This window comes from Merops nubicus, unplaced genomic scaffold (assembly GCF_000691845.1).
Source record: "Merops nubicus isolate BGI_N331 unplaced genomic scaffold, ASM69184v1 scaffold37634, whole genome shotgun sequence".
NCBI lineage: Eukaryota > Metazoa > Chordata > Aves > Coraciiformes > Meropidae > Merops > Merops nubicus.
The window spans coordinates 9,766-19,174 of record NW_008605574.1 but is presented as its reverse complement, the minus strand read 5'-3'; the positions used below and the strand labels follow the sequence as shown (position 1 = coordinate 19,174).

At 45.6% G+C, this 9,409-nt stretch overlaps 1 pseudogene; it reads right to left on the bottom strand.

The window, feature by feature from the left end:
- Positions 1-9,013: 9,013 nt before the first annotated feature.
- LOC103772052 lies at positions 9,014-9,132 on the bottom strand (annotated as a pseudogene).
- Between the last annotated feature and the right edge of the window lie 277 nt (positions 9,133-9,409).

Below are 9,409 nucleotides of genomic sequence, written 5' to 3'. Positions count from 1 at the left end.
CCTGCTGAAGTTACTGCTACTTGCCATTATTTCCAACATTTATCAATTCCAACTTTTGTGAATTGAACCGAAAAGTTGGTATTTCACTCGTGTGCTGAGGCTGGGCCCATTAATCCTGACTTACACTGCAAGTCTCCTCATTTTGGAGGAAAGACATTTAGAAACCAAGAGACTTAGAAATAATTCGACAACAAAGACACAAATTTGCAGTGACTCAGCAGCAGAGGAAGTCCAGAAGGAATTAACAGGAATCGCAGTATCAGGAGGACCCCGCCACTGGGAACTTCCCAAAGGTGAGAGGACGATAGTGGCTCCCCCGCAGCAGCCCTGCCATGGGTCCACACGTGTGCCCATGCCGTGGGTGCCACAGCCCCAACACGAGCCCCCTCCCGACTTTTGAGGTAACACACAGTTTGCGGAAAGATGAGTTTTAAATAACTGCAGGAACATTTCACCTGTGGTAGGGGGGCTGAGCCCGAAGCCCAGCCCCTCACCCGCACTCTGCAAACTCCACTCTGCTGTCCACCCAGCCACCTCCCTGCTCCCCTGCATAGGGCCCGCAGCTCTGTCTGCCAAAGCAGGATAGAGCCGCCACCTCCAAAGGAGGGCACACACAGACCTTGTTCAATCTTTCCCCACTCCCACTCACCCCCCAGGCACACACTTTGTCCCCCAAGGATCACTGCCATTGCAGAAAACAAGCTGGTTTCACTCATAGTCCTTTTATTTTTTAAGTACTACGTCCTGCATAAAATCTTTGCTTTTATTTGCACTAATTTTTCCTTCATATCTATTTTTTCTTTTTCATCCAAATCCCCTGATTTTTCTCTTCAGAATGAAACAGCCACTCTTAGAAGTGGTGAACAAGAGACCAAGACAGGATTTCAATCACTTACAAAATGTAATATCCTCAGTTTCCATTCATTTGACAAGCAAACCAATTCATTTGTGTTTATATATGCTAGTCCCTGGCAGAGAGACACCTAAATTGACTTTGTAAATTGACTTTGTTGTAAAATTTTCCTTCTAAAATGCAGTACAAAATACAACTTGCATAATGCACCAGTGAGTGTTTTACTCAGTGCTGGGCAAGGCAGAGACTCAGATAGATGATGCAGCAGCACCTACCACTGCCAGTGGTGCTCCTATAGCTGAACAGCTTAATAATCATTAAATCAACACACTCTGCTGATGCTCTCATGGTTGAAGAACTGGTAACTCCTAAGCTCTCATTCCCTCTATACCAGATTCCACCTTCTCTGTTGACACTACACTTCATGGCTTGTTAAAGAGGATGAGCCCCAACAGATGATGCAGGTCAGGAAAGGCACATCAGGCTAATCAGCTGGCAGAAATAAGATTCTATTATTAAGCTATGATAGTTTTTGGTTTTTTTTAATTGTGTAAGGTATACAACAGGCAAAGGATTTGGAGAACAGGTGCCTGGACACACAGCTACTGCTGCTAAGCTGTGCCTGTCTACACCACACGCTTCCTGCAGAGGAACCTGGAGGTGCTTGATGTGGCACAAAACCCAGAGCCCCTTCCATCCAAAACAGCCTCTGAGGTTTGCTGGGAGGATTTGTCCTTGTACCCAAACTGTTCTCGCCCCTGCGGCCACTCGGTGCAGCACACAGCCCAGCATCTGCACCTCCTCTGCACCACACACAGGCAGTGGCAGCTCCACATGCAGGAGCAAGGGGCATTCGCCATGAGGCTACAGGAGTGCTCAGCCCAAGCCAGACCAATGCCACCCCAAACTAATTGCTAGAAATTCAAAATTTATAAAAATATTTAAAAGGTATTTTGATCAGTTATTAATGACAAAAAGCCAGTAAGTTAAACCACACAATCATAGAATAGCTGGGGCTGTAAGGGACCCTAAAGATAATCTAGCTCCACTCCCATGCCATGGGCAGGGACACCTACCAGATCATGTTGCTGAAAGCCCATCAAACACCTCAGCTCAAATATCATCGGCGTTTTATACTGTGTGCATAATATGGTAAAAACTAACTACAAAGTAGCTTTTCCTTTAGCTATTGCCAAGTGTAAAAAAAAATAAAATAATTTAATCCATATGATCAAATTGACCTGGAAGAAAACCCAGGAGAGCAGCACCCAAAACAGCACAATGCCTCATTTCGCTTTACAGGATTCAGTCTGGTCCCAGGGCTCAGACACATTAACTGCACAGAACTGCACAACCAGCCATTTTTAAACACTTATTGCACAATTACAACATCAGTCCCAACTTTGACAAAAAGGAAGGGAAAAAAAGTTAGATTTTCCTCAGACCATGACGAGGACTGACTCTCTATGAGAGCATAGCAGGTACTACTGCTTTTGTTTAGAAGTGCCAGGAACAGTAACCTCTCGATTCTTCTAAATCACTGAGCCTGCTCGCAACATTTACTAATTATGTAAACACGACTGAGAAATTGCAAAAGCAAAGCCAGTAGCAGATTTTCTGCTTTGTACATTAAGCAAAGCGCAGAATTTCATTAATTTCCCAAATAAACCCCACAATGAAGTGCTTCTGTTAAAGAGAAATTTCCACCTCGTTCACTGATCAGTCTTAAATCATAATCCCACACGCAGCGAGAAAAGCCGCCTACAAGTGCCAGACTGTATCCGTCAGGTGTACACACAGTTTACTCCTGACTCTGCTCTAGGTGGGTACAAGCACCATTTCCTTTTGATTTCACTTTCAGAGCTGCTTCTGCCTCTTTAAAGACTGCGCTTTCTCACACCTGTTGTTGGCCAAAAGGATGGACATGCTTTGGAAAGCAGGGAACCAACAGCTGGTAGAGCAAGCATCCAACAAACCAGTGACCAACTCAGACAAGACACACCTTGCCCAGCTCCCACAGCTCACAGATGACACCACCACTGAAACAAGGGACATGAATCAAGACCAATGTTCTGGATTTTACATGTGCTCTGGCTGTTCCAGCGCTGGGCAAACATTTTGCGCTCAACTAGGCACCTCTTTCATTCACAAAACCCTATGTTCACTTGTTTCAGCCACAGCTCAGCACAAACCCAAAGGCAGCCCCACGTGCCAGACCAACAGTGGCAGGAGGAGATGCTATGCAGGGAGCGTGCACACGCTGGCAGCAGCCACTTCCTCACTCCTCCTCCAGCAGGGGATCATCACGGGGAACAGAAAGCAACAGAACTTCTAATAACAGCATTTGCCAACAGCATCATAGTATTTTATACTCAGTGATCACATGGACAACAGACAATTAGTAAAAATTAAATATTCTCATTGTTCTTGAGAGATCACAGAGCCAGTGCAGAGCACGAGGACATTCCAGCTCTGTAAGCACCCCGCAGCTGCAGAGCTCTCGCGACAACGGCCAGCCTCTGGCCTCAGGAAACTCCACACTACAGCAAAACACTTCTGTGCTAGCTTGAGCTCGATGGAAAGCATCAAACTGCACAGTCCTCAGGAAACTGCAGTAAGCACTGCTGCTTTCCCAGAGCTTTGTCACTTTGATGGTGTACCACAGAGAGGATGCTGACCTGGCCAGATATCCCGCCCTTGCCCTCACTGAGGGGGCAACTAAACCTGATCCCACACACTTGTTCAACCCCATTAATTTATACCACATTAAGCTACTCTGGTCAAAAAGGTATGACCTGGTATGGTAAAGTAGCCAAGTGTTAGAGTACACCAGATAAACCAGGGCAGCCTTAAACAAAATAGGTGTTTTAAGTATTAGACACAAAAGTTAATTCTGAAGGGCACTTAAGAGCATTAAAAAAAAAAAAAAGCATCAGTACACCATACTGCTCCACCCTTACCCAGAGCAGCACTTTGCTGAACAGCTCAGGCTGGCAGGAGCTGTGCTGCCTGACACCGCTCTGGCAGGGCTGAGGGGGAACAAGAGGAGCAGGGCCCAGACAACCTCTCGCAAGCGCTCTGTAGCACAATAATCAGCACAAACGCTCGAGACTAGCTTCCCAAACCAGTCTGGGTGACTTACATCCCTCAGGCAGTTCTTCAGACCTTCAAGATGTTCTCTGCACTTTAGAGAAAGGATGGGAAATAACCCGATGTGGAATGGAAGAGAAGAACATCCCTGTTGTGCAACCTAGGCAAGAACACGAGACCACATCGTAGATGCCCCTGAGCACGCGACTGAAGCACTGTGGAGGAATTTCTTCCTATTCTAAATAATACTCAAGTCGTGGTTTGTCATTCCCCTTATTTGCATACTACCAAGCCATAACGAGGCCCGAAATGTGTAGAGCTGATGCTGGGTATCGCACTGGGTAACGGGTATTCCTGCCCTGCCCCTCAACAACCTAGAGCACATGAGGCAGTTACTCCTCCTTCTTTCTACTGTGGAAATTCTGGGATTCTCCCAGCAGAGAATGTAAATATAGAACACTGTCAGAAACAAAAGCCCTAGGTAGCATTTCACATTCCTAATGTTTAACTTTTCCTTCCGTCTCGTACCGTGTCATTAAGTGTTTACAAGGGTGATTAATGATTGCGGCTGCCAACCCCGCTAACGAAAGGCAGCTCTGCTCAGTGCTGCAGTCCCGTGTTCAGCTGCCTGTGCAGAGACAAGGTTACCCCCACACTCGTGAGCCCCAGAACCCACCTGTTCCACACAGAGCACTCGGCCTGGCATGCTCCTGCTTCCCAGATAATCCGTGCACCTGACGGACAGCAGCAGGACACGTTTCCTGCAGACAGCTGATTCACTGCTAATCAGCCCAAAGTAATTAGCAGTGAATGAGCCCATGACCTTTGCCACCTCCATTAGGAGACCAGGCACCCAGAGAGCCTTGTGGGTTTTGCAGTAACCAGCAGTGCTTCGAGAGCATCTGCCCCACTCCCCATGGGAGGGACTTGAGATGCAGTGCTCCCAAAATCCACACTGGATGTGCACACCAAGCTACCTGGGGAAACTTCCTATGGGAAGTCTTCACCCACCCAGCAAACCCAAACCAGCCCTGCACTACACAGACACTGGAGCAGTTCAAAATGAACAACACCACAAACCCAAGAGCAAGGAACTCCCTCACATGCACAGAGCATTGCAGAATTTTCTGGCAATTAACTCATTTGCCCTAATGTGAGAAACCATACAAAAATCCCCTTTCTATCCTCCCCCAGAGCAAGAGAAATAAGCACACATATGCTTTCACAGGCATCTTAAAACATGTAAATATGTAATTAAATTGCTTGGCTAAACTTACAATTTTGTATCTCTGGTTAAAAAAAAACCAAAAAAATAAAAACTGAATTAGAAGGAAAACTTCCTTCACTAGGAAATATAAAACCACTATAAACTTGATTTAAGACAAGATGACATCTTGATATAGAAATATATTTCCATCAAACATTTCAGCTAAAACTGCATAATCTGACAGAAAGCAAACATCTTGATAACACGTTCCAAGCATTTTTAAATGCTCCATAGCATTATTCTACTGAGTGTAAAGTCAACCACAACCTACTCGGCTCTCAAAGGATATTGTTTCTCCATCCCAATTACCCAATCCAGAGCAACATGTGACCATTATCCTCAATCTGCAGATGAAAGCCCTCAAAAAGTTATTTGCACGTTCCCATGGCGATGGGCTGGTAGAGGAAAGCACAAACCCCAGCTGGCCCTGACCTCCGCGCTCAGCACCGGGCTTGCGGCGGCACAGGAGCCATGGGCAGCCCAAGCCAGCGTGCTCCACGCCTGCCCGCTGGCCACAGCGGCTGCAGACACCCTGGCTCCTTCTCTTGGGTCCCGCAGAGGCCTATGAGGGCCATGCTTAAGGGTCCTCGGCACAGCCCCGTGCAGAGGAGCCGAAACCGCAGTGCTCGGGTGCTCCGCAGGCAGCAGGGCCGCAGCCGGGTGAGGAGGGCAGGCTCCAGTCGCCCCGCACCAACCCCATCACGCTCACACTCTGGACAAGTCAATGGTGAGAACAGACACCCACGAGTTTGTCTGAACACACGAGAGCCAGGAGTATAGCAATGTCACAGCCATATTCAGAGCTGCAAGTTTCATCACATATTTTCTTTTTTCTTTCTTTTCTATCTTTTCATACATTCCCCTATAGACAAGACACCATGCAAGCAGTACCAGTGATTCTGGAATTAACACTAAGATTTTGGAAGTACCATTGAATAAAGTACATCTTTTTCTCCTGTAATTCACAACTCGTGCCTTCATCAGCAGACAGAACACGTACGTATTGGGATGAAAAAAATACGCTCCCTTACGAATGATGCCAAAACCTAGCTCAACATTCACCTTTCTGGTCTCCACCTCTCTCTGGGCTTCCAACACCTTTTTTGCCTTCACATCTTTCCAGGCCTCCCACAACTTTCATCCTCCAGTGTGTTCTTGACCTCCCACAGTTTTTGGCTTCTGATCTCAGCCCCGTAAATTCAGACCTGGATATCAGTCTTAAATCCATCCCGTCTGCACGGAGAGGGCTGTCTCCCCGGCACACTGGTCAGGACAGCCCGAGAAGTACCTTCTCAGGGAAACGTCAAGCTTCACCTCTCTTCAATAATACTTGCATGCTAAGAAAATTCATCAGAAATTACTTCCTTCAATCTCAGTAAAACCACATTATTATGAAAAACTTCCAGTTCTAGGAAAAAGACTTGACAGCTGTGTTGAAATTATTTCTTGTAATTTTAACTGAGTGGAAGCTTTTACACTTGGTATCGACTGTATGAAAATTAACAAGAGCAAGTGCAGAATTCTGCACCTGGGATGGGGTAACCCTGGTGATACATGCAAACTGGAGGAAAACAGGCTGCAGGGCAGCCCAGTAGAAAGAGCTCTGGGGGGCCAGGCTGATGGCAAGTTGAATATGAGTTAACATTGTGCCCGGGAGGCCCAAAGGGCCAACCATGTCCTGGGGCGCATCGAGCACAGCATCCCTAGCTGGTCAAGGGGGAAAACTGTCCCACTCTGGGAACTGGAACAGGCTCCCCAAGGAAGTGGTCATAGAACCAAGACTGTCAGGAACATCTGGACAACACTCTTAGTTATATGGTTTAGTTCTAAGTAGTCCTGTGAGGAGCAGGGAGCTTGACCTGATGATTCTTATGGGTCCCTTCCAACTCAAGGTATTCTATGGCCACTATTCAGTTATACCCTAAGAACGATTCCAGTTTTATAATATTGAAGAGAACGAAGCCTTCAGGTTGGAAGTAGTGAGAGAAATACAATCTGTATGCCTCCCTTCTCCCCCATATTTAACACAAATTTTCAAAGACTTTTCCTAGGTACAAGACTGCTTTTCTTTTTTTTTCCCCTCTGAGCTAACAAGGCCAAAAATCTCTGGCCACAAGAAGAGCTCTTCCTTTTAAATAATGCAAAAGGGAAACTGCAACTGACACACCACGTAGGCTGGCAGAAACACCGCCAGTAATAACCCACGTACAGAGCCAGCTCCTTGTCCCCACTGCGTGGCAGCCACGGTAACAAATTTTGGAGGAAAGAGAGCTACACAAATGTGACAAACTTGACATTCAAGAAGACAGAAGTGGGTTAGTTTGGATTTTTAACATACCAGTTGATGACTTCTGATTAACGAACAATCCCGGTAGAGCTAAGGTTCAACATTAACCCACATCAGCAAAGCGCGGGCGAGCACCCGCAAACCCGTTCCCATTCCCCCTCCCCAGAACCCTGACCTGCCCTTCAGTAGGAAGGCTATGCTCCCAAGTTTTCCTTCTAGCCTAATACACCTCAAGCACCTACACTTTCCCATTTGCATCATGCTTATGAATAATCAAGATTTTCAGCTATATGGCTAACTTTGCCTCACTCTGTACCCGGGGAGGCTCTGCACACCAGCCATGGTTCAAAGAGAAAAGCTCAAAGCCCGCACGTTTCAAAGTACACACAAGGCTCTAGCCTAGGGACAACAGAAATACTAGAGACCAAAATCCAACACGCTGCTTCCAGTAACAATGCGTCTAATTCTGCCATGATCTTGTGCAGGGTTTTCTTTCTCAGCTTTGCCAAAACGCCACCTTTCAGAGCCACTGGAACCGCTCCTGCACTAGTGGTACCAACACTATCACAGGATGGACTGCAACTCACATTTTTCTACAATTTACAATTCCATTCAAATGACCCAAGACAAAACCACCTACAGGAGAGCTAATGCCAGCAACTCCCCAAAAGACAATTCATTCTGTCGCAGTACTTAGCATGCTAAAAAAAAAAATACTTGGCTTTTAGAGGGAGGGGGGACGAAGGACTCCAACTCTGAAAAACACACACGTGAAATGATCCGTGTTTGATTCTGTGCTCAGCTTGTTACCTGCAGTCATTAAACTCACGAGTACAGTTTTGTTAACACATTGAGATGTCACAAACAATTGATGAGAGGGCTGAAAACAGTTTGCTTGCAACAGGCAGATACTAACTTGAGTTTTACAGTAATTTCTCAAAGTTGATTGCCTCTATTATGAAATGACTCCCACAAATATGGCAAAGTTTCTGTAAGGCATTGCCACTAGAAACTAAAACTATTGTGCAGGTATTGCTGTGTAACTCCCAGCCTCGCTGCCCAGAAGGAACAAAGGCAACAGACCACAGACCTGTCTGGACTGTTCTTCAACTCTGTCTTGACCCAACAGACACTTGTTTCATTTCAAGAAACTCAAGCATGTTATGTTGACAGGAGATATGAAAACTATTACAATTAGAGTAACCAGTACCAAAACACCTACCTAATTTTAAACAATTTTGAAATATGTCAATAAGATGATACAAAACTTGACTCTTTGAGACAAGAAACATAAGAGCAACTGATGCTAGTACTCTTGTAGTAGTCAGCTTCCACATTTGCTTTCAAGTCTAGTTTAAAGCTCATTTTGAACATGTAATAGGACTTCATTATTTAAACAACAGGTTCCAGAGCCAGGGAATTCATACTTTGTAACTCACATGGCATGCTCTCAAAAAATAATCCACAAGCATCAAGTAAGCTGTTAAGTTTAAGAATAAATAAGAGATGTAACTACCTCATTAGTGTTCCAGCGGTGCCTCTCTTTCGGTAAACTTGAGCATTTTGGTAGACATTCAAGCAGCTTCTTCGGTAAAAAGATTTTTACATGACTGCCATTGCTGTTCCCATGATCATCTAGAAAGGAGAGGAGACACGTGATGTACATACAGAAGAGGAGATGGTTTCCACCAGAAGCCCACAGCTGCAACGAGGCTTGGAAAGCCCCCCGTTCCCTTGTCAAAGAGCAGGCAATTTGTCACTGCGAAGAAGTTGAAATTGTACCTGTATTTCAGAAATAGAAACAGTTTAATTCCTCACGGTTGCAAAGTTTGAGAAGAGCTTTGATGGACTTGTGCACAAGCAGCCTATGTGTGCTTTTACCTGTGCCTACTTTAGCTTATTATTTCTCTCA